We start from the raw sequence: 26121 nt of genomic DNA, 5'->3' as shown, positions 1-26121 counted from the left end.
GAATTTTGGGAAGAAATAGGAAACTCTCTCTGTATTACGGTCAAAGCCAATATCCTGATTGATGTATCAATAGCAGCGTTAGGCTGCTCTCCGAGCCCTACTCCATACGATGAGGCTTTGTTTATAGCATCATTAATAGCTAGATCTCTAATCCTACAATTTTGGAAATCAGAGAAAGCTCCAACTTTTCAAGCATGGAAAGCTAAACTACTCCGGATCCAGGGCAGGGAAAGAAAATATGCATAAAGAGCAGGAGCCCTTAGGAGTTACCATAAGCATTGGAGCATGTTTGACAGCTAAATGGATTGACACTTTCTGTTATGAAAATGGCATTTTGCATACTATATGTTCAGACAGGGTTTTTTAAGAGGTGAAACCCACAGCAGAATCCCTTTTTCTTTTTTTTTTCTTCTTTTTCCTATTCGCTCATTCCACTATGCACCTAATTTACTAAAATGGCTGCTAATGTAATGTATTGCTTATGTCGTATTTATATTGCTGCTATGTTACAATGAATTCCTTATAATGTACGTATCCATATCTATTGCATTCCTAAATCTTGATGTTAACCCTTACGGCTGATGAGCCTTGTAATGTCTTTTCTGTGTCTATGAACTCTCAATAAAAATATAAATTACAAAAAAAAAAAAAAAAAAGACTTCAACCCCAACTGGCCAATGCTTTCCAAGATAGTCAAGTGCAGACATTGAGGCTACAAATCTGAAACCTTTTTACATCTACTTTACAGTTGTCCGATGCTGCTCGAGCTCTAGCGAACACTATTAAAGCCACTTTTTTTAACCCACGGCATAAGAACATGCAACAATGCAATGAACTGGATTTTTAGTACCATGCTTCCCCTTAAACTGGCAAGAATAGGCAAATTTCTCAAAGCTGTGCAGGACCTTCTTGAAAACACACAACCAAGCATAGAGATGTTTGTGGATTGACAATTCCCAGTTTCTGCACCTTGGACATTAGGCATAGTAATGTTTGACCTCCTTGCACTTGAGCTTTAACATCTGTCATGCATTCACTATCTTGCGGTTGATTTTAAAACTTTTTTTCACTTTTTGTATAAAAACATTTAAACCGGCTTTCTTATAACAGTTTTTAAATAGTCAAACACCCTAAATTTAATTATCTGCTTGTATACCTAGAATGTTATCTTGGGGCACCAAGTGCCAGTTATTTCACGGACCCATCATTTTCCTTTTCTCTCAGCCTAATATGCCTTTTTAAATGTTTTATATCGTTTTGGTTTTAAGTAACTTACACAATAAACTTTGTATTGACTGACATTGGTTAGAATGCATGTACAATTCTTTACCCAAATTTACATATATTTAAGATCATTTTCATGTGCACAAAATAGTTAATGAAGTGGACTTTTTACCAGCTTCTTCTAGGAAGTCCATTTCAGTTTGTCCACATAGTCAAGGCAGGGTTGGTAGTTGTTCTACAGAAACTTCTTATCAATTTTGACTAGCAATGTATTTCCCCTTCTAAATACGCTGGCAGTCGCAGGACTTTTGTCTGTTAGGAAGGGCAACTCTGCATGTTGTTGGTCGGTGCCAATTGCGTGTCCATGCTGTCACTCAGCCCTGAGCGAGAGCAGTGCATACAGCTTTCCACAGCTGGATATGAAATGGGATGGCACATGAGCAAAGTTTAGAATTGGCAGACCTCTAATTCTATAATGCCAGTTAAGGGTTCCTTTGACACGGTTTTAAGCGTGGGATAGTTTGTAAATGTTAGACTAACTCTATAATAGGTTACGTGACATACATTTTTTAATGTTACAATTTTCAAAATAGTGAAATGTCGTTTTTAAAATGCTACTATAACTTACTGCTTCATGCTGTAGTAGTCTATAATACCTTTTCGCCATATCGTTAATTGAAATCTGTAATTCGCATGGCTAGTGTAATTTCCACGAATTATGGAAAATAATTAACTCATAGGCTTGGGATTCATTTCTGTGAAACATGTTTTGAAACTATTGTCGACAGGACATTATAATTGTGTTTCAAAAGTTTTTTAAAACCTAGATTTTCATAATTTATGGTTAGGTGTGGCGCCATATAACCCAGTCTTTGGCTGCCCGTAGCAGTCCGTGCAGTTCGCTGCATTGAAGAGCCGGGGCAGGGGGTGAGGGGGTTGTTAACGATTGCCACCCCAAGACGGCCCAACAGATCCAGAATTCTGGAGCCGGGCCTGCACCCAAGAGATGAGGCTCCATGCCGGCAAAGACGCCACTCAAGGGATGAGGCTCCACGCCGGCAAAGACGCCGCTCAAGGGACGAGGCTCCACGCCGGCAAAGACGCCACCCAAGAGACCAAGCTCCACGCCGGCAAATACGCCACCCAAGAGACCAAGCTCCACGCCGGCAAATACGCCACCCAAGAGACCAAGCTCCACGCCGGCCCAGACGCCACCCAAGAGACCAGGCACCACGCCGGCACAGACGCCACCCAAGAGACCAGGCTCCACGCTGGCACAGACGCCACCCAAGAGACCAGGCTCCACGCCGGCACAGACGCCACCCAAGAGACCAGGCTCCACGCCGGCACAGACGCCACCCAAGAGACCAGGCTCCACGCCGGCACAGACGCCACCCAAGAGACCAGGCTCCACGCCGGCACAGACACCACCCAAGAGACCAGGCTCCATCTTGACATAACGCCTGTACGACAACACTTATTGTAACAAGATAAAATGGCCAGCCAGCGCTGTAATAGACCAGTACCATTCCTCCTACTTTCCTATGTGAGCCAGAGGACTTTAAACTACACAGAAGTGTCAAATGGAGCCCAAAGCTAATAATACCGACACGCATAGCTGGCAATTTTTCTAGGTCCATGCTTGATGTGCTGCTCCAGTCCAGGTTTTTGCCTTTGAATTCCTGAACTTGTAGTCCTTTTTATTTCATTATAAAACAGACCTACAAGTCCCAGAATAAAAATAAATCTAAAAAACATATCACGGATAGCCCTGCGAAACATAGAATGGCTGACCATGATTCACAAACTTCTGCAAGCCGAGGCAACCAAATGACTACATGCCACCTCACTTCCGGGCTTAGCTTTCATCTACCACAAGTGCATTCTGGGAACGGTACTGGTTTAGTCCACTTGCATTAATTCCATTGGTCACACCTGAAGAAACGAGGATTTGAAGAGGGAAATCCATAGCTGGAATGGCAGTGTCAAGTTTTCGCACGCCTAACTGCCTCAGATCTCATTCAGCATCCCCGAATGACCTACCCTCCCGCCAGACAGTGGAACTGCATTCATTCTAGAAGAGTGAATATGTTCAGCAGTCAGTGCAAGCATCTGGAATGTGCTGCTTTCAACATTAGGTCATAACTAGACACTGGCGACCCCATAAAGGTTTAAAACAGCAAAATCAAAAACGTGCTTCATCAACCATCACCCGCTGCCACAGAAATACCATTTGGAAGACAACACCGATGAAGTGTGTTCCAGGGGTGCAGCTATACAGAAAGTTCAGGGGTGTAGGTAAAACTTCCAATTGTGTGGACAAACTGAAAATGATTTTCACGCTTGTGGAGCACTTCATAAATGGGCGATTCTTCTCTTAGTGATATATAGTGAGTGGTGCACCAAGGCCCACTGGGGTGAGCTATACATTCTTTACAGGGGTTTTCCTGCATGAGATGTAAAAGAATGAATGCAAAATACTGCATTTATACACATTGGCCCCGCAGACCTTTCAACATGAGCACATGCATGAGGTAGGGGGTGGACACGTATAGAGACTATTATAGATCGGGGCAACACCATAATGAGGTTTCAAATACAGCTACAGACTGTCGAAAACTCTGCTGTGCGACGCATTTTTGCACTGAAAGAGGGGAGCATTCTGCCCGATTTAAACACAGGAGGTTTATCGGTAAACAGGATGGTACACAGTCATGGTCCTAAAGACAGTCATGGGCTGAAGGCGGTATAGCTCAGAGTGAGCACAGACAGAAGCAGACACATTCTGGGGATAACAGATGAAAAGTGCTCTACAGTCAACACAAGGGGTGGAACTATGTGCCAGAAGATGCACAAGACTGGGAGGCCACTGCAGTCTCCGATGTATAAGGCAGGTAAGAGTCCAAACTGCAGCAGCACGCAGCACGCAGCCACGCAGGGCCACTTCACCACGGTGAGCTCAATGAAGACTCCGTAATGTACAGGTCATAAATACAAAAGCACCAGAAAATAACTGCAGCAGCAAGCAGCCACGCAGGGCCACTTCACCACGGTGAGCTTAATGAAGACTCCGTAATGTACAGGTCATAAATACAAAAGCACCAGAAACAAACTGCAGCAGCAAGCAACCACGCAGGGCCACTTCACCACGGTGAGCTCAATGAAGACTCCGTAATGTACAGGTCATAAATACAAAAGCACCAGAAAATAACTGCAGCAGCAAGCAACCACGCAGGGCCACTTCACCACGGTGAGCTCAATGAAGACTCCGTAATGTACAGGTCATAAATAGAAAAGTACCAGAAACAAACTGCAGCAGCAAGCAACCACGCAGGGCCACTTCACCACGGTGAGCTCAATGAAGACTCCGTAATGTACAGGTCATAAATACAAAAGTACCAGAAACAAACTGCAGCAGCACGCAGGGCCACTTCACCACGGTGAGCTCAATGAAGACTCCGTAATGTACAGGTCATAAATACAAAAGTACCAGAAACAAACTGCAGCAGCACGCAGCCACGCAGGGCCACTTCACCACGGTGAGCTCAATGAAGACTCCGTAATGTACAGGTCATAAATACAAAAGTACCAGAAACAAACTGCAGCAGCACGCAGCCACGCAGGGCCACTTCACCACGGTGAGCTTAATGAAGACTCCGTAATGTACAGGTCATAAATACAAAAGCACCAGAAACAAACTGCAGCAGCAAGCAACCACGCAGGGCCACTTCACCACGGTGAGCTCAATGAAGACTCCGTAATGTACAGGTCATAAATACAAAAGCACCAGAAAATAACTGCAGCAGCAAGCAACCACGCAGGGCCACTTCACCACGGTGAGCTCAATGAAGACTCCGTAATGTACAGGTCATAAATAGAAAAGTACCAGAAACAAACTGCAGCAGCAAGCAACCACGCAGGGCCACTTCACCACGGTGAGCTCAATGAAGACTCCGTAATGTACAGGTCATAAATACAAAAGTACCAGAAACAAACTGCAGCAGCACGCAGCCACGCAGGGCCACTTCACCACGGTGAGCTCAATGAAGACTCCGTAATGTATGGGTTATAAGATCAGAAGCACCAGAAACAAACTGCAGCAGCACGCAGCCACGCAGGGCCACTTCACCACGGTGAGCTCAATGAAGACTCCGTAATGTACAGGTCATAAATACAAAAGCACCAGAAAATAACTGCAGCAGCAAGCAGCCACGCAGGGCCACTTCACCACGGTGAGCTCAATGAAGACTCCGTAATGTACAGGTCATAAATACAAAAGCACCAGAAACAAACTGCAGCAGCAAGCAACCACGCAGGGCCACTTCATCAAAGTGAGCTCAATGAAGACTCCGGAATGTATGGGTCATAAATACAAAAGCACCAGAAAATAACTGCAGCAGCAAGCAACCACGCAGGGCCACTTCACCACGGTGAGCTCAATGAAGACTCCGGAATGTATGGGTTATAAGATCAGAAGCACCAGAAACAAACAGCAGCTTTGCTGCTGGGGGCTTAGTTGAACATCCAGGTCTTGAGTCATTTTCTGAATTCTAATAGGGATGATGAGTTCCGTAGGTGAAGCTGGAGATCGTGCCAGGCCTTTGCAGCAAGGTAAGAGAAGAAACCTCCTCCACTGTCGCTGTGGCGGATGTGAGCAAGGCTGGGGGAAACTGAGTACTGGCGACTGGAGGAATGGTGGAAATTTGTTCGGTGGTTGTGGAGGGCCTTGTAGGTGTGGACCAGCTTTTTGAACTGGCATCTCTTCTGTATTGGTAGCTAATGGAGCTTCTTGAGGTGGTTGTGGGTCCTTTTAGGGAGGTCTGGAATGGGTCTGGCCACTGCGTTCAGAATCATATGCAGTCTTTTCCAGGAGTTGGTGGTATTGGTTAAGGCTAGTTTTGGGTGTGGTTAGATTCATGGACTCCCTGCTGGTGCGCCACTTCCTTTCGAGTCATTTGCAGATGCGCATCATGGTTCTCAGTTCTGTTGTGCACCAACTGGCTTGGAGGATTTTTTTTGCCTGGTGGGTTTGTTGCAGGGGCGACGGCAGGCGCAGTCAATGATTCAGGCAGAGAAGTTCTTGACCGCCTGCTCCAGGTTGGTTGCGGTGTGAGGGCAGGAGGTGTTGTGGGCATAAGTCCATTGGTTCTCCGAGGTCTAGTTCCAGCTGCGATGTGACATGCTTGGTGGCTTGGGGTAGTGCTGGGGGATCCCACAATAGTGAAGTGGACGATGGCATGGTCAGTCCAGACGAGCTCGGTGGCATGTCTATACTTGACTGTCGCTGGCTGTGAACATTGGGGAGAGTGTGTTTCTAGTGATGTGCATGGGGTAAGCGGAGGTTTGCAGAAAAATAACAATTTCCAAAATATATGTACAGCTTGTATTTGAGTGATAAATCATGTGTCATAGAGGAGACATTACCAATATAAGTAGGTTAGTACCAGGTGCATTGCAGCTATGGCTGTTATTTATTACCCATGTAGAGGAATAAAAAATTGACACCTTTTACATTACGGCCCAGCAACCCTGATGCACATAGGCGATATCCCTGCTATTTCTTTTGAATATTGTGGCCAATAATGTAATTTGTCTGATCTGGTCACTATACCAGCACAAATAATTTTAGCAGCTCAAGGTAATTTTCACTGAACTTAAGGAGCTCTTATTACAGAAAAGGTTGGAGACCCCTGGATTGAACAAGGTCGAAATAGCCCTCAAGTCACAATCCAGAGCTTCCCCCCCCCCATGCTTGACTGATTCTGGTTTGGTAGTTGGAGTGACATAGGTCTACAGATGTCTGGGGGCCTCTATTTTTAGGGAGGTGGGATGTGGCTGTTGAGAACGAGAGAAGATTGCATGACTAAATTCAGTTAAGGACCAGAGGACGGGTTTAGGTTGTTGCAAGCACTATACTGGGCGAGGTCAGGGGTCTGTCAGGCCAGAGGAAGCAGGAAACTGAGTCCAGTAGAAATGTCATTTAGCCAAGCTTCTCAAATAAAAAAAAAGGTATCCATATAGGTTAATTTTTGGTCTAGGAGAAGGCGGAAAAGACAAGCACAACAAAAGTACAAAATCCCACCTGACCTGTATTTCTTCTATGTTAGCTCTAAGTGCACGATGACCTGACCCAAGACAATTTCTAGACATGTGGCTTTTTTTAAAAAAAATATATTTATTCGAACCATAGTGGATATATACTACCATGCTTACCAATTCACATGTTCAAAATATGGTTTACAATTGTTCACCCCCACCCCCCCCCCAGCGCCTTGAGACCCTCGCGGGTATGTAGTGCGCTTTACAAATGCCATAATTGATGGACTGCCATAAACATTTCAATTTTGTTACTTGTCAAAAACACATTTGTACAAAACAAGAAAGGTTATTTTATACATTTAACCTACATTTATCATAAAAACACTATACAGTTAATATATCAATAGTGTTCACAGGTATAACTTGTTACCACTCTCTCATTCATACACAAACAGGCATATCCTCTCAAACACCATTCATTTAAATCCCAGCCTCATGTGACACACACTACAGGTTGCAATGGGGAGTGATAGCCAATTCCTGGTGTTGTGGACGGGGATCTCTCACACAGGGCAGTCAACGTATGTTTCGGTGGGTAACAAGAAATGACAGTCCGCCTTCTTCAGGACCACACAACAACCCTTATAATAAGGTGGGCCAATAGAGGGGGGTCTGTATGTCACGTGACTCGTACCTGGAGTAAAAAGATTTGATCACATCACTCCAGCTCTCAACTCCCTCAACTGGCTTCCCATGGAAGGGAGGTGTATTTACAAACTGGCCTGCATCACATAGAACCCTTCACTCTCCGGCCCCTAACTACCTGAACAACAAACTGGTAAGAGCAGGTCAATCCAGAACGCTGAGAAGCTCAAACTCACTCCTCCTTATTCCTCCGAAACTGAAAAAGAAAACCTCACAAAACCGATCGTTCTCTGGCAACACTCCCAGGGTGTGGAACGCTCTCCCTAGAGTGCTCAGATGCAACCCCTCCTTCTCCTGTGTCAAAAAAGACCTGAAAATCCATCTCCTTAACAAATACTTTCCTGGCCAACGTCAACTAACCTAGACTTCAATATCCAAGTTTACTCCTCTCTCTTGACATTCAAGGATAGTTGGTGACCGGGCTATGTTAACCACCTTATCTTCCATGCTGTATTTTTTTTAATCCCCGGTTTTGCTTCCTTACTGCCTGCCTACTATGTAATGCAATTTCCGTCTGTTTTTCTTTACAGTATGTATGTAAAGCGCTCTGATACCCAAGGGTCAAGCTAGCGCTATATAAAACTTTAAAAATAAAAATAAATAAAATGGCCACATCCCGCTCGGCAAATTGCGTAGAAAAGTATGATTATTCTAAAAGGTTTCAGGTCTCCCGGCTGGGGTATATCCAACATTAAGAGAGCTATCCTCTGGTATGGGCTGTTGGATCATAGTGCCAAGGAACGACACACCAAAGCCGGTGCATCCAAGCGGCTCTGCTTGTCCCGGAACGCCTATGTGCGGCCTGTGTTCAAAGGTCCGAAGTAGAAAACAGGACTCCGCTGCTGTAGTGATTCAGAGGAGGTGGTGGGGGGGGGGGGGGGGGGGGGTGATCCAACCTTTGTCGCCCGCTCCCTCGGTACCGTGGAGCCCGCGCCCCCACGGACACATGTGGTGTTAAGACCAGTGGTCGAAGTGGGCGGGAACGGAGGGGCACGGCGTGCCCCTACTTATTTAATTTAACAAAGTCCGTTCCCCTACTTCTTCGTTTCAAAAATGCGTCCCGGGACGGCAGGAATGCTCTGAGCTTAAAAGAAATACTACAGCATCATCCAGGCCGGTGTGCTGCATAGCGAGGAAGGCCTCTGCAGCTGCCAGGACCCACTCCCCCTTCCCCACTGTATCTGTGGGCAGGGACCTTCCCAGCAACACTGTAGGTGCCGTGGTGCAATGGAGGAGCAATCAATCGGCACAAAAACCCGGCTACCTCTGATGGGCCCGGCTGTGCGGTGATTTACACCTCATTTAGTGAGGAGGCCACCCACCTGCCCCCACTGTGACCAATACAATGGACACATTAGGACGCATTGGCGGCCCCGCCCTTGACCTCATCTGCCCTTTATTTTCGAGCTCACCCAGACAGGTCCGGTTTTAGGGCGGTCACTGGGTGCTGGCTTCCTGGGGGCCCCGTGTTTGAAAGTTCATTGTGCTTTTGAAGCACCTGCTGCAGCGTTTCTTTCCTCCACAATTACCAGGCCTCACATAAATGTCAATAAAACTCGTGTGATTAATTATCTTCCTGGAGAGAGATGAGCATTTTGTATAGTTGAGGTTTTGACTTCGGTGAAGTTAGTGCAGAGGGTTAATATGCCTGCTGCAAAGAACGTGTACCAAGTATATTACAGAGTGCGTATGATGTAACCAGATCAGCAGGTTACTGCTTTCAAAAGAGACATCTTTTTTGTTACTTGCAATTTATAACTTAAAGTCCTAATAAAAAATAGTGAGCTACTAACTTTCATCCTAGAACTGCATAAACACTGCAAAGTATACATTATTAGAACATTGATTAATGTTGCAAAAAGATTTAATTGGGCTAGAAATCGATTCTTGTTATTAAAGAAAACTCCCAACTATGCTGTTTCTTGTTCGACTCCGAGTTTGTGCTTCTCCACACCAAGAACTCTTAAACTATACTAGTATGGATGACATGTGACTCCTACACTTTTAGTCCTTTGGGTTATGTAACATTTCATATACACTGATTTACACATGTATGATTGATTGTGTGAGAGAATCCGTGGTGGAGGTGGTCATTGGGGGGGGGCGCCAACAAACATTGTCGCACAGGGCGCCACCAGCTCTAAAGCCGGCCCTGCACCCAGACTGACAATACCACACGGAAAGGAAGAGGACTGGAATTCGTGGCAGACTGTGCTCAAACCTTGGCGCGTTTTAAAAATAAATGTGGAAAATGTTTAATGTCTTATCTGCTGTTTTCCGTATTATATTTTATAAAATGTGTACTGCTTCTCTGTCTATGTTCAGGGATGTGGTCTTTTTGAAAATACTGTTTACCCTGTTCCAAGGATATAACATAAAAGCAGCCCGAGGTGTCCATTTCTGTGACACCGGAGCACCAGAGCCCCTTGTGAGCCCCATCCAGGGTCTGACTGTGAAAACAAATAAGCCCTGGCTCCAAGGCCGGGCTGGTGTACTGGGCATCTGGTTTTATTACTGGAGGCTGCAAAATCGACCCCCAGTAACAAAACCCGCAGGGCTGTCCAGCACAATGACTCACTTCTCACTCTCAAAAACGCAAAAATCACTGCAGGATTCCTTGGAAGCCCAGCAGATTTCAGGCAACAATAAAAGAGTCAAGATTTATATCTCTGGTGGTTGATCTTCCTGTTGGAGAGAGATTGGAGTATTGTCTATTGCCAGAGCTACCAAATCTGGATCTGGGGAATCGGGCTTCATGACCAGTCCACCAGACCACTCTCCTGAGGGAGCACATTCCCCTACTAGACCTTAGAAGGCCATACTAGACCATAGAAGCCCTGGTCTCTAAGCACCAGCAAGTGGACCCTACCGGTGGCCAGTGTGGGTTAACCTTGAAGGCCTGTCCATCACAATCCATACTGAAGTTCACCTACAGTCTTCCAGACAGGACTATGATGCAGCACACCCTAGAACAGCAGTGACTTTGTCACTGAGGTCACAGGACCCTTGAGGCCAGTCCGCCTCACACATAGGTGCCTCCATTGGCCTTGTTCCAGCAGTATTAATGCAACTCACCAGGGATTGGCAATGCAGGATTTGCATGCACACCAGACTAAGGGGCATGTTTACAAGGGCCTTGCGTCATGCTTGCACCACGGAACGTGGTAAATGCACGTCACAAATCTGCAAGTCATATTTATGAAGCCACGCAAAGTCACTTTGCATGGCTTTGAATGGTTTCATAAATATGGAGTAATGCAACACAGCACAAATTGCTGCTTTGACTTACTCTGCACAAGGAAGGCGTTGCAGTGGGTGTTCCCACTCAACTCTCACGTTTTTTATGCATTCCCAGATTTACAAAGACTTGTAAACCTGGGATGGATTCAAAATCTTACGCCTCCCCTAGGGAGGCACAACAAGGAGAAAAATCTTTATTTCTCCCTGTTTTCCTCTTTCTATATGTGCAGCACTCATACAAAGAAGAAAAAGCCTCTCAGGTTTGCTTTTGTGCACAAAAACAATGCTGCATGCAACGGAGGTACCCTTGCACCATGGGGCAAGGGTGCCTGCGTTGGCGCTAGGCTGACAAAACGGCACCAGCACACTTGGAAAAGGTAGGCATGCACCGTATTGGATAAATACAGTGCATTTCTGCCCTTTCCCTGTGACGCAGGGCAGCACAGCAAAGTAACTTGATGCGTTGCACCACCATTCCCGTAAATATGTCCCTAAGTTCTCAAACTTCACTGTGTCTCTTTGCTTCAAGCAGCCAGCACTTTTAATATGTGCTGCCTGCTTTTGGGCCGCTGCAATTACGCTGTAATGGAGGGCAAAATTATGTTGCAGTGTTGACTAAATTATGCAGCAATGAAAGACTGCAGCTTAATGTGGTACATTTTCTGATACTTTGTTATTTTGAAATTTTTACACATACTAACAGTCTCTGCAAAGCTTTCGCCTCATTAATAGCAGCCCTGAGAACGTGACCAGTCAACCTTTGTAAAGGGCCCTCCACTTCACAGCAACACAAGTCACGTTGTTTTGATCCATTTGAGATACAAACACATTTTTAGGTAAAACCATCAGCTTATGAAGCAGATGGTGCTTTATGTGGCAAACACGGCAGAGTTCTAATTATGTGGAAAACATTTGCAAACTAGGATATTTTGCCATTAATGTTTGAACTTCTCTCCTGCAGTCTCTGGTGGGTGGTATTCCTAGACACCTACAGTGCTAATGGAGAGACAAAGGAGGAAGGTGTCTAATAGTGATTGCAGAGGATAGTAGCCTGTAGGGGAGAAAATAACTGATTGAAATAATTGGAGGACCACTACCTATTTTTGACTCTACCAATGTTTGAGTCTCATAATTTCAGAATTGATGCATTTGCAATTCTGATTGCTATCTAACTTGAGTGGTAATTACACAAACTACTCATAAAATAGTTGTATCTCATTCATCTGATACTGCTAAAAACATCTGCAAAACCAACAGGTCTGGGTTGTTTTAGAGCGCTAGGTCTAGATACAATAACAGGAAACTAAGAGGCATCGAATGCTGGCTTCATGACATGTTGCTTGAAGCATGTAAAAACACATGAATACAATTTTGCATTGACCGTGGGGCACAGAATGATGTCATCAACAGTGCTCCCCAACACGTGGGGCTTCCTGTCATCGAATCTAAAGCCAAATGTTATGTTCAGAATTGGTTAGAAAAAGGGAGGGGAAGTGCTAATGAAAGAAACTGCATGGCTCAGACACAAATGGCTTATGATTCCATCTATATGCGTATTTGGGACATTCTGTGATTGAATACGTATCCCAAATTGTAAATGTATTTTAATGTCAACAACTCATCTATTAAACCTCAAATAAACGTGTATCTATTGGTTGCATTAAATAACATTATAAGCTGTAACTCGTCAGTGAAATGCCAAACATACTAAAAATTGGGATGTTTTGCTCTTTCTAGCCACACCTCTGACTCCGCCCACTGACCCAATCCTCGGAATATTCCCGCCCCCTGATGCTCCGCCCACAGTTCCCCTACTTTTTTTTCCCCACTTCGACCACTGGTTAAGACCCCCCCCCCCCGCACACAGTGTTCAGCACAGCTGCACCCACGTCCCACGGACACATGTGGTGTTAAGAACCCCCGCACACAGTGTTCAGCACAGCCGCATTGGAATGTGATATGGCTGGGGGATTGCGCTGTCAACATGCTCCCACGACCAACAAGAATGTCACACATAGCAATCCGAAACCTTGCAGCTATGCACCCGGGACCCTCTCTACCCTGACATCTCTTGTGCCCTCTCCTCCCGCTGCCCTCTCTCCCCCCTAACATGTATGGTCCCCCCTGCCCCACCCCAGCATCTAACACGGCGCCCCTCTCTCATCCCAGGCCACCTCCAACCTCGCCCCCTCTCCTCCCCATCTCTCTCCTCCATCCAGAGACGTTTTAAGGCATGGGCAAAGTGGGCTCTGGCCCAGGGCCCCAGCATTTCTGGGGTCCCTGATTGAGCCAGATCGGTTCTGCAGACAGTTTTGCGGTGCTGTCCTTTAATAATTCTTAACAAGATTGTTTTAGATATTGTTTTCCTTTAATTTAGGTGATGTACCAGAGTCTATAACTGACAATTTACAGAGAAAGTATGTTTGGGTTTTATGCAACATAAATAAAAAAGTTTCTTTGAGATCAAAACAGAATCTCAGATATGAGAGATGGGAGGGTGTCACAGAGATTTGCAGTAATAATAGCGAGCTGCTGCTGCTTTGTTAAAAATATAGAAAAAAAACATCACTATCCCCGAATATTAGATGTCAACACATTTAGAATTTGGACGCGGGTGCCTGTGCACGGCCAGTGACCTGTCCAAAGAGGGCGTGAAGGAGCAGATATTGGGCTATAAATTCAAAGCTGTTCAGAACAGGGGGCCCCAAAATACGCTTGGCCTAGGGCCCCCAAAATTCTTAAGATATCTCTGCATCCATCCGGCCCATGCTATCCATGAGCTGCCTCGCTCTCCTACCCGACCCTTCTGCCCCTCTCCCCCTGCTGCCCCTCACCACCCCACCCCTTCTGCCCCTCTCCTCCACCCCTTCTGCCTCTCTCCCCCACCCCTTCTGCCTACTCGCTGCGCCACCCCGTACCCCTCGTGCAGCCCCTCAACACACACACCCCCTCGGTGCAGCCCCTCCCTCTCACCTCTCTTCCCCGGCCGCTGCTCCTGTCAAACTCTCCCAGCACATCCGGCTTCAGACCGGAAGCGAGGCCCGTTTCTATGGTGACCGCTGCTCCCGCCCACCTGAGCTCCTTCCTCCAAGCTCTGACGTCAGTGCTTAGAGTCACTTCCGGCTGTGGGCGCCCTCGAACGTCTCGGGTAGAAACTGCAGCAAGTGGAGCCGAAGAGGCCACCTCATGCACCGCGAGCCCCTCTTGGGGCCGCGGGGACTGGGATACGACCGGGGCACGAGCCTCTGGGAGACCCACACCTGCCATGCGTCAGACGCTGTGCGTGACACGTCTTTTCGTGAGAGAGACAGCCTGGGGGCAAATGCGTGACACTGTCGGGCGAGTACACTCGTAAATTACCCTGAGCACCGTCAAGGCTTCCATGACCAAGAGCCTCCTTCATGTGAGCATCGCTGCGTGCCACAGCAGAGAGGCCAAGGATTGCATGGGCACGTCATTTGCATGTTTGGAGTCCCACTGAGGGGCACTGTCAGGAGCTCGCACTGCTTTCACCCACAACATCATTGCACTAACTGTAAGAGCTGCTGCTCCAGCGGAAAAGGGCAAATTAAATATCCTCCCTACTCACAGACTCGTTACCACATTTACCCATTCACGCATTCATTCATTGGTGGGGCCCATAACACCAGCACTCGCATGTATCACTCGAGTCGGCACACAGGAGGAAAAGAAGCGCTGGACATGTGGGGGTACCTTGTTACCTATCGGGAGTAATTCTTTTACACTATATACATCATATACATCAGTACCTATAGAATCATAACTTTAACATCAAGGCACTCCACCACTTGGTCGATGGACCAATAAGTTGGACTGGTTGATGGTGATTTGGAACCAGCTAAAACACATTTAAAGCTTCGGAACCATTTGGTTAACTTTCAATACCTTATTAAAGAATCACAAACTCATTTCTTATTAATCACATTTTTAGTTTATTTAATTTAGTTCACTCTGTGTTGGCATATTCAGGATTATAGTTCAAATAATTTCTCTACTGAGCAACTTCCAATCTTTGATCTTTTAACATAAATTGACATAACGTTTATATTTACCTAAATTTTGAACATTGGCGACCACCTCCAGAAGAACCCGTCCACCCACAGCAATAATCAAAATCCCTTCAGATGGAATCGTCCTTTTATAAACCCAAGCAGGAAATCTCCTTCAGCTCGACGCAGTCCCCACGATTCAGCCAAAGGACCGGACGATCGAACCAACAACCCAGCAAAATCAACCCTCCACAACAACAGCAACCCCCTCTTCCAAATCCCTTCCTTTTATATTCTTTTTTCCCCCTTACTTTTAGGTCAATGTGCAACAATTTAGGGGTAGAAAGTGTTCTGATTGGCTAAACCCTCTGAAATTTGTAAGTCTCTTGAATGTTCCCAGGTTTGCCTGTTTCCCATGAGACCGGGCATGACATTTCTCAATTGTATTCTTTTTGGTAATTTCACAGGCAAAAGTTCAGAAGTAACAACATGTAAGCTTTCTTGTACTGGTCTTTCATTGTCCCCTCGGTAATTCACACTAGTCTTCATCTTGGCAGTGCTCCATGTTCCTATCCTTGACAAGGAACATTTTGGTTCTCGTCGGAGGTCGCTTGGAGATCTCCAGAGCCATCCAAGTCTGCGCAGTAGACATCGCGCTCACATGACGGTGGACACTTCCGAACTCCATTTTAAGTACTGCGGCCTAGTAGGCCCGATTGCCAACTTAAGCAAAACAAAACATAACAGTAATTAATATATAGAAATGAAGATTCTAATGTTTAAACCCGCACTAATCCCAATATATATTAGTATTTTCCTAGCTTGTAGCAACATTTAAAGCAAAATTGTAAAGCAATCCACGTGCGCTCTCAGGAGAAAAACCACAAACAAGAATAATGCAGGAAAGGGTTGTTTAATCCACAACGCGTTTCAGTTCGGAAGCCTTGTTCACGTGGAAGATGTGTGAAACAAGGTAACTGATAAAGTTGTAATTCATGAACATAAACATAGGACAAAAGGAAAGCCTGTGGACACAAAGTTGGCAGACATCTTGGAACGTTAGATGCTAAATAGCATATAATTAAATTACAATCAGAGATTGCCATGAAAACTGATAAAGGGGAAAGAATGCTGATATAGTGATGCAGACAAAAGTAAAATACCATTGAGCAGTGCGACACAAAATTGCATGGTATAATGTCAGAATTGCTACGCGTATACTGGTAGTGAATCTACTCCGGGATAAAGCAGAGTGTAGGACTGTTTCAAAAATGGATGCATAGTGCAGAGAAGCTAAATGAAAGTGCCAGTGCCTTATTGTGTCATCAGTGTACAAGTACCATGTTGCGGTTTCAGTGGCAGTGTCTACAGCGACCCAAGTGAGTTACTGTAAGGATGCGTACCAGCGTACATACTAGGCAAATTAGCGAGTATGAAAATGCCATAAATTTTGGACAAATGCACAAGGGTGAGGGTTGAAATGCAACTGTGCCACGGTCATCCAATTGTAATAGAAAAGAAAGTTCATCAGTTACCGTGCTCAAAGAGGTGAAGGAACGGAAGGAAGGGTAGGTGGCCCATGTGAGGTGAGTGCCAGTGAGAGGGCACCTTCCTTTCTTCCTGAAAATGAAAAGAAACAAAAGAAAACAAAATGTTAAAATTGCTTGAGCAAATACTTAAAAAAGTACATGGTACACAATCTGATGAGGAGAAGAAAATCAACCTGAGGTCTGGCAGACATCACAGGTATGCAAAGGGAGAGACAGTAAGGTCACATATCACGTATGCATTTCATAATGACACAAGAATGAAAACACAATTATTCCTTTAAATGAACAGATAATTCCTCATCATGGTTGAGGCCCCCCGGATGTTTTGTTTGAAATTCAACTATGTATTTGGATTCACGCTGCCTCAGTTTGAGTACCCTGTTCCCTCCTCTAGAATTTTTTGTAATCTGTTCTAGGATGAAAAAAGTAAGGAGTTCGGGGTTGGAGAAATGTTTGTCTTTGAAATGACGAGCCACTGGATATTTCTCGTCTTTGTGAATTATGGCTCTGTAGTGTTCAAGGACACGTTTTTTTGCAGGAAGCGTGGTGCTTCCAATGTACCACAGATAGCAGGGACACTCTATTGCATAAATGACAAAAGTAGTGCTACATGTCAAGAATTCCCTGATTTCTTTGGTGATGCCATTGTAGTTGAGTTTATTGCGGAACTTACTGTTCTTGCAGGCTTTGCAGTGTCCGCAAGGATAGAATCCCTCAAGGCCATGTTGCTGTCTGGTAGGATATATGGTGACATCACTTCTCACTACCATGTCTCTGATACTCCTGCCTTTGCGGTAGGTGATGCTGGGTCTATTGGGGATGGTCTCACCAATGGTGTTGTCACACTTGAGGATATCCCAATTTTTGGCTATGATTTTATGTATGTTGTTGGAATCTGAGTTGAAAGTCATAATCATCCTGGTGGTTTCATTACTGTCATCAGTGGTTTCAACTGGTTTGTCAGAAATGGTAAGATCCCTGGGTATGGCGTCTGCTCTTTCTTTGGCTCTCCGGAGAACCCAATTGGGGTAACCCCTAAGTTTAAAACGTGACATCATCTCTCTGCTGGTATTTTCGTACGCTGCTGGGGTACTGCAATTTCTCTTTGCCCTCAACAGCTCACCGTAAGGAATACTCCATTTGAGTGTCTCAGGGTGACTGCTGAGGGCATGTAAGACACTGTTCCCTGCAGTTGTTTTTCTGAACAGGGTAGTCTGTATGGAATTATCAATGATCTCTACTCTGACGTCTAGAAATTCCACACTGTTTTTACTGATGTGACAAGTCAAAATAATATTGTTGTCGTTGATGTTGAGTTTGTCAATAAAGTTGATGGCTTGTTCTTCATTGCCATTCCATATGACGAACAAGTCATCGATGTAGCGCATCCATGTGGTGATTCGGTCGAGATCTTGTTTGTATTCAGGGTTGGAAAATACTTGCTCCTCCCACAATCCCATGAAGAGATTGGCCAGACTAGGGGCAAAGCAAGAACCCATAGCAATAACGACCACCTGTCTATATATTTCACCATTGAACAGGAAAATATTGTTGGTGAGACAATAATGGATCATCTCAATAATCATCGTACTGTGGTCTCTGAGGCGTAGGGGTCTGGTTTTAAGATAGTGTTCACACGCCTCTATGCCCTGACGGTGGTCAATAATGGTGTAAAGTGACTGGACATCTAGAGTGATGAGACAAGAGTTGGTTTCCCATGTGATGTCACCTAGTTTTTTGAGGAAGTCTTTCGTGTCCCTGATGTAACTGGGTAAATTGCTGACATAGTCTCTAAGAAAATGATCAATGTATTTAGAGACGCGTTCTGATACACTGCCTCTGGAGGAAACAATGGGGCGCCCAGGGGGATTAATGGGGTCCTTATGCAGTTTAGGTAACAGGTATAAGGCTGGAAGGATGGGATGATCATTTTTCAAGTAGGTGTATTCTTCCCATTCAAGTAAACCCTTCTCTCTCCAAGTGATGAGCTTGTCCCACAAAAGTGTGATGCTGGTGTTGTATTTATCCACCCTTATATGTTCGTAGTATCTGGTGTCAGAGAGTTGTCTGATTGCTTCTGTGATGTAACTGTCCCTATCTAGAATGACAACATTGCCACCCTTGTCCGCAGGGCGGATGATGATGTTACTGTCCTCAGTCAATGATTTGAGTGACTGCCTTTGTGTGTATGTTAAATTGTTACAGAAGTTTTTCTTCTTACTATGTCTGAGAGTACATAGTGACTTGGTAACGCACTCATGAAATGTGTCAATGGGATCATAAGGAGATATAGGGAAGAAAGTGGATTTAGGTTTGAAGCCTGAGGAGGCATGGTTATCAGTAGTGAGACCTACTATGTCTACAACTTGTGTTGTGCTAAGCTGTTCTTCATTGCTGGTAGCATCGATTCCAGAACTGTAATCCTGATCAAGATGTATCATATCAGTCAGTATATCAATATCACCTAATGTGATGTTGCCAAGGTGATGAGGTGTATCGGAAAAGTTCTTTCTAGAGTCGCCTAATCTCTTGAGTTTGTGCCATTTTTTTAATTTTAATTTTCTCAGAAACTTAAAAAGATCAATTCTGGTGTCAGTAAAGTTGAAGCGGGCAGATGGGCAAAATGAAAGGCCTAGGCATAAAGTCGCTTTCTCAGTCTCATTGATGTTTCTCTGAGATAAATTGACTACTGTCTTGTTTACCGTGATGGAATCCATTAGTAGTTTTTTCTTGGGCGAGTTCTTGTTCCCATAGTGCCCCTGGCTCTGCCTCTTCTGCCATCGTTGCTGAAGTCTCTTGTTCCTGTTTCGTCGTTTCCTCGGCCTCTGCCGCGACCTCTCCCCCTCTGTCCACGTGTTCTGGTTGCTGGAGAGTCTTGTTTCGTTCTTCTGCTCCGGCGCAAATGGCGATACTCCTCTAAAAAATTCACGGGTCTGTTGTTAATGTCAGTGATTGGCGCTGCTTCAACTGATACATCCGACTCTGTTTCACTGGCTATAGAGGTAGATGCCGTTGAGATGACTAATTTCTCACTTGTAGGTACGGTATTCATTTCTTTGGTGTTGTATAGATGGTCAAATTTCTTACTGAACGTGAGAATCCTCCCACTATCATAGTCATTATAATCCCTGTTCAGCTTACGTTCTTTGCGCGCTTTGATCTGCTCTTCGTGCTTGGCTAGGCGCTCTTTCATGGCGATGATAGAACTCTCTACAGTTGCAGTGTCAGAATGTTTTTGTAAGTCATCTGTAAGTTCTTGTATCTGTTTGAGGATGTTATCTCTATCAATCCACGCGTATTTGATCAAAATTTCCAACATTCTCTTTGAACTGATAGCCGAATTCTCAGACCATTCCGCGAGCATGCTAGGATTAGGTGTCTCGTAAGTCGGGGTTATAAATATTCGCAGGCCCCTTGGAACCATGTTTTGATCCACATAGTTCTGTAGGGAAGTCGCCTCCCACCACTTGGAGATCTCGGATCTTTTCAGTTTTTCAAGTGTTTTTATTTGTTCATCTATTGAAGAGATATGAGTCACTGTTGGTTCAGTGGTGATCTTACTTCTCGGTTTCCTGGAAAACATAGCTTGGGCTGCTGCCCTCCTTTCTTCTTCCTCATTCATGGTAGACAACCCTTTAATCTTAGACAATGTTCGTGGTAAGTCTCCCCCTGTGTAAATTACAGGTTCCTCCTGCCACGCATGGACTTCTCTCGCGGACCGTGGCGAGTAGAAGATGTGTGCTAGGGTGCATGTGATTGAAAATGCACAAAAGATGATGAAATATGGTGCAGCGTACCAACCGGAGTGTTGGCTCACTCAAAAAGCTCCGTTAAACAATGTCTCTACGGGCATAACAAATGTGAAAAACAGAGGGAATCCAATTCCAGAAACTGCTTCTTCCGAGGCGAACGCAAGTGTCTCACCATGGCGAGTGCATCGCGTTCAGACTCATGAAGGCAGACAAAAGAAACGGACTCACCTCCTTGATGTTGTTGAGTGCTGCAACAAGCTGCAAATCATTCCATGGATGGCATTTAAAGCAATAATACTCACCATTCAGCAGCACTGGAAGCACAAACCATCACAAAAGCAACATGAATCATGCAATTCTCTATTTCAACACATCCTAAAGTTAGTTTGCCTACCACAGTTAATCATTTGATTATTTGCCATGCAATTAGCATTTTTGTTCCACGTGTAGCTCGTGTTTATTAAGGTGCAATTGTTGATTAGTCATTCCACTTTACACAAATTAGTACAAGTTAATATTTAGAATGATTACGTATTTAAATTTCATGCAAAATAGAGGGGTATACAACATTTTGCTTTACCTGCTCCATCAATTCCCCCTTTGGTGATTTTTTTTAACATCACCACAAATCCCAAAAAAGGACAACATTTTTCGTGGAAATGATTACTCAGTTCCCTTATATTTAGTTATGTTACATCATAATATCTCCCATCTCATCTTCTCTTGTTTTCTTGTACATGTTTTCATTCCATTCTTCTAGTTCTATGTCTCTTACTTCTCTTTCTCTTATTTCCTTCGCCTTTCTTTTTGCAATTTCTCTTTTTATTTTATTTTGTAACTTTCTTCTTTTTATACATATACACCCTAATCTTAAAATCAGTATTAGTATTACCAAACAAGTCACTGGTATTAGTATTTTACCTACAAATGAACTACCTAATTTTGTTAGTAAACCCTTTATAGTAGAAACACTTTTACCAAGTTTCTCCCAAACACTTTCAAACTCCAATGGAACAATTTCCTCATGCAAATCAGTTATATTCTTAATGTACTTCTTTAAATTTTGACTCTCATCAGGAATATAAGTACAGCAATGTTGTACCTTTAGCATTCCACAGACTCCTCCCTCTTTGGCTAATATAATATCAAGGGCAAGTCGATTTTGCATAATCATGGCTCTCATGGCAACCATTTCGGTATTTACCATTAAGAACCCTCCAGCTGTGCTTGTCGATAAGCGATACACAACTGTAGACAATTTTCTAATTTTATGTGCATTCAGAGATATTCCAACGGCTAGTATCAGTGCTCCAAAAATATCCCATATAATTTATGACCAACTCTCCCTCCTTCTACGTGTTAGTTATCTACCTATTTCGTGCAAACCATCCTCTCCCCTTCCCACATGAAATATTTTTGGGAAGACCAGGCCTAGGTAGCATGTACCATACCAGTGGTCCGGTAACCTATAATAAGCCCTGTTCCCCCAGATGTAATATATTCCAGGGAATACTGGATCATTTCCTCCTTTAAATCCCCATCCTCCCATGATTTTACATAAGTCATGGCATTCACTTGCACCTACAAAGTAATTATCATAAACAGTGTTATCTCTACTGATGTACAATTTCCCTTTCTGAGGCCAATCCAAAGCCATTGCGGGATTTATTTCTCCCTTTAAATGGTTTTCCTTTTCAGCATCCCAAAATGTTGTTTCCATCTTTTCCCCAGCCACTTTTCTTTGCATCTTAATTCTCCTCTCCTCTACCATGTTCAAGAAGGTCTTTTCTTCTTTCCTCAGACTACAAGTGAGATTATTCTTAGAACACTTCTTCTAAAGTCAATTCTCTAGTTTCTAAGAAAAATTCACCTAAAATTCTACCAGGAATCACCTTGTTTAGTTCAGGGACTACAGGTATCTGTGAGAAAACATTTATCTACATCAGTATAATAATATTCTAATTTCCCTGTTCTATAGAACATGCTTGCTACTACACTACAAGTTATGCCATATGTCAAAGGAAGGGGATGATAGGTGACACGTTCTGACACCGAGGCAGGTAACTGCATTCAAACATAGCAATCTCTAACTTCCATAGTCTTTACATATTTGTACAACAACTTTGAAAAAACATTATTAAAAAAATCATTTATAGACCTATCCTTATAGAAATCTGTTCTATCTACCAGTTTAGTAACATGAGTATCATAAACCTCTTCTCTATTAGTCCTGTTCTCGGTGTGGTTTTCTACCCTTTCAAATGTCACCTTAAATGAAATCGTTGAGAGCGCTAGGTGGCGCTTGACCGGCATGGCCGCCTTTCACTAAGGCTCCCGGCATCGGTCCCCGCAAATCCGGCTGACTCCTCTACTGGACTGCCCTGGCCGGCTCCCTCGGAGTGCGGGAGTCCGCGAAGCTGCCCTGCCGCCCCGCACCGAATCTTGGGGCGCTGCGGGCTCTGGGAGCCTCCCTAGCCGTCGCGGAACCAGACCGACGGCGTGAAGTGGCGGCTGTGGAACCGCGGCGCGGCCACGCTGAAAAATTTAGCCCGCGGCGCCCACGAGGGGTGCAGGCCTGAAACTGCTGGACTGAGGGACGCGGTGGCCGCGGGGCTGCCGCGGGTGCTGCTGGCACTGGCCCGGTGCTGCCCTGCTTCGCTGACGCCGTCCGGAGCCGCGGGGGTGCTGGATCGGACCCCCCCGCGTGGCGCAGAGCGGCGAATCAGGCGGTGAGTGGGGCTGGCCGCGACCGCTTCATCGGGGCAACTGTGGGGTTGGCTGTCCGGGGGAGCCCCCCCCCATCGGGCCGTGTGTCGGCGGCCGGGGGGCCCGGGCCCCTGGCTCCCCCCCCTTCTCCCTCCCCTCTCCTCCTGGTTGCGGCGCGGAACCGGCTCCATCGACCCCAGACCGGCTGCGGACTCCGGGTGCGGGGGGGCCCTCGCTGATTCGGGCCGCATACCGGCGGCCGGGGGGGGTGTACGTGCTGTCCCCCCCCCTCTTCCCCCCCCCTCCATCGCTTGGACTCCCGGCTGCGGACCCGGACGAGTGACACCTTGCCCCTCCTGGGGACTGAGGGGAGACCCGGCTAACTGTTCCCTTGGAGACCTGGGTTGCGCCGGAGGTTGCGGCCCTGCGACGGCCGGCTGGGGGGCCCCCGAGTGGCGGCCGGGGGCCTGGAACTGAGACCTACCTTGCTGGACCCCGTTTTGCTGAGATGCCCGGCGGGGCTTGACCGCTGAGGCTGGTGCTACCCAGCCGTTCCCGGCCGGTGGTCCTCCCGGACGGGCCTCCTGTTGGTCCCGCGGCGGCCCGGCGGCCCGTTGCCGTCCCGCAGGTGTATCACCGGCTAGCTGCCCTCCTTCGCTGACGGACGGCCCAGAAATGGGTAAGGACAGAGCCGCCAAGCCGGCGTCCGGGGCCACCCAAACCAGGATGGACAAATTCACAACCTCCGACAAGGGGCCCGGCCCCACGGGCGAACAGGCCCCGGCCCCTGCTGCAGACCTGGCTGCCATCCTGCAGGCCATCAACTCGTCCCGCGCCTCGCTCGAGGGCATGGTGGGTGAGGTCAAAGTGGACGTCGCTCTTCTCCGGCAAGATCTGAGGAACGCTACCGCCCGCATTTCGGAAGCCGAGTCCCGGATATCCACGGCCGAGGACGACATCCGCCATCTGCAAGACCAGGTTCGGGAGCTGACCACCCACTCTAAGGAGTTGCACCGCCGGGTCGAAGATGCAGAAAACCGCGCTCGACGCAGCAACCTGCGCTTAGTGGGTTTCCCGGAGGGAGTTGAATCGGGCCGGGCGGACGACTTCATGGAGCGCTGGTTCCGATCCTGGATGCCGGCGGACAGCCTGTCGGCTTCGTTCGTGGTGGAGAGAGCCCACCGCCCCCTGGCCCCCAGGCCCCCAGGGGCTCCACCCCGGCCGTTCATCCTCAAGCTCTTGAACTTCCGTGACCGAGATGCCATTCTCCGTGAAGCCCGGCGCATGGATGCCCTCCATTATCAGAACCACAAAATCATGGTCTTCCCGGACTACACCCGCGAAGTCCAGGAGCTGCGCCGCTCCTACACTGAAGTGAAACAAAAGCTGCGCTCCCTGGGACTCCAATACCAGCTCCAATTCCCGGCCCGCCTTCGGGTCGTCTTCCAGCAAAAGACTCTCTTCTTCGATACACCGCGGGCGGCCTGGACCTGGTTGGCGGAGGAGCACCCCTTGCAGCGCTCTGGGCGCGGATCGCCTCTGGGTCCACGGGGGAGACGGGGGAGACCCCGGACATCGAAGACCCGTCGGCGGCATCGGACATTGCCCCGGGAGCGCACAACGGGGGAGGCGATCACCACGCGCTCTGGGGGGCGGCCAAGCCAGAGATCGAGAACCTCATCGGCCTCCTCAGCCGCACACACCAGTCCCGTGGCGGTTGGGCAGCGGGCCGCGTCACCTCGGCTTACAGGCCCTGCAACCCACCCGGTCGAGTTGGTGGACACTTCGGACCTCTCTCGCAGCCCTACCATTTGACTTTCTTTGCTTACCTTTGGGGTGGGGGGGGTGGGAGATGCCTGGGCGGGGGTGGAACGTCCCGTTGTCAGTGTTGCTCTAGGCCAGGGCAGGTAAATCAGGCTTGACTTTTGATGTATCAGGGGTCCACTAGCGCTCAAGCCCAAGCGTTTTAGTTTGGTGGTTCTTCCATTTGGTTCGGGCGACAGATGCTTCCGTTTTTGAAGTATAGGGCGGGGGGTGGGGGGTTGGGGTTGGTTTGGGGTTGCTTCTTCCTCGTTGGGGAGATTTTGTTGGTGGGGGGTGACTCCCTCTTATCTGTTGTGCTAAGGTATCATGTACTGTCTATCCTGCTCTCTCACCCGACGCTCCGCTGTCCTTCCTCTCTGGGAACCTGCTCAGACGCGCCTCCACTGGCCCATTCTTCTGCCCCTGACTATGGCTGACCCACCTGTCCCTAGGGCCGCCATGCGCATACTTTCCTGGAACGTCAATGGCCTCCTGGATCGTTTCAAACGCATGGCGGTCCTCAAATATGCACAACGGGCAGAGATCGATGTACTCCTCCTCCAGGAGACTCACTTGTTGGGTAACAACTGCCCCTTCCTTGGCCGTTACGGTTATGACAGGGTATGGCACTCAGGTTTTGCTCGGGGATCCCGGGGGGTGGCCATATTGCTTCGCAAGTCCTTTCCCTTTGTCCTGACTCGGGCGCTTTTGGACCCCCAGGGTATGCTACTGGTAGTGTGTGGCACTCTGGAGGGCCGACCCCTTACCCTGATGTCCCTCTACGCGGCGCCGTCCCTCCTGCCGTCGGCCCTTTCCCACGCAGCGGCTATCCTCCCGACACTTCCTGCAGGTGCCCTGATACTCGGCGGGGACTTTAACGCTGTCTACTCGCCCCACATGGACTCGACGGGTCCGGTCTCTTTGACCCGCGTCGCCCGCGCAAAACAACTCTCCTCTTGGGCGGAATCCCAGGGCCTCTGCGATGTCTGGAGGATCTGGCACCCGCAGATGCGCCAATACACCCACACGTCGGCGGCCCATCACTCCCACGCCCGGATCGACCTCATCTTTGTGCCCTCTACCGACTGCGCG

General features: G+C 47.0%; 1 protein-coding gene across 1 annotated transcript in view; it reads right to left on the bottom strand.

Annotated features, from left to right (window-relative positions):
• ARHGAP1 (Rho GTPase activating protein 1) overlaps nucleotides 1-14316 on the bottom strand; it is a 246482-nt gene extending 232166 nt beyond the window's left edge. The window contains exon 1 of the mRNA XM_085646663.1: nucleotides 14182-14316. The gene's annotated coding sequence lies outside the window, so the exon portion shown is untranslated. The remainder of the gene's footprint in view (nucleotides 1-14181) is intronic.
• Between the last annotated feature and the right edge of the window lie 11805 nt (nucleotides 14317-26121).

This window comes from Triturus cristatus, chromosome 3_1 (assembly GCF_964204655.1).
Source record: "Triturus cristatus chromosome 3_1, aTriCri1.1, whole genome shotgun sequence".
Lineage (NCBI taxonomy): Eukaryota > Metazoa > Chordata > Amphibia > Caudata > Salamandridae > Triturus > Triturus cristatus.
This window is presented reverse-complemented; position numbering and strand designations above follow the sequence as displayed.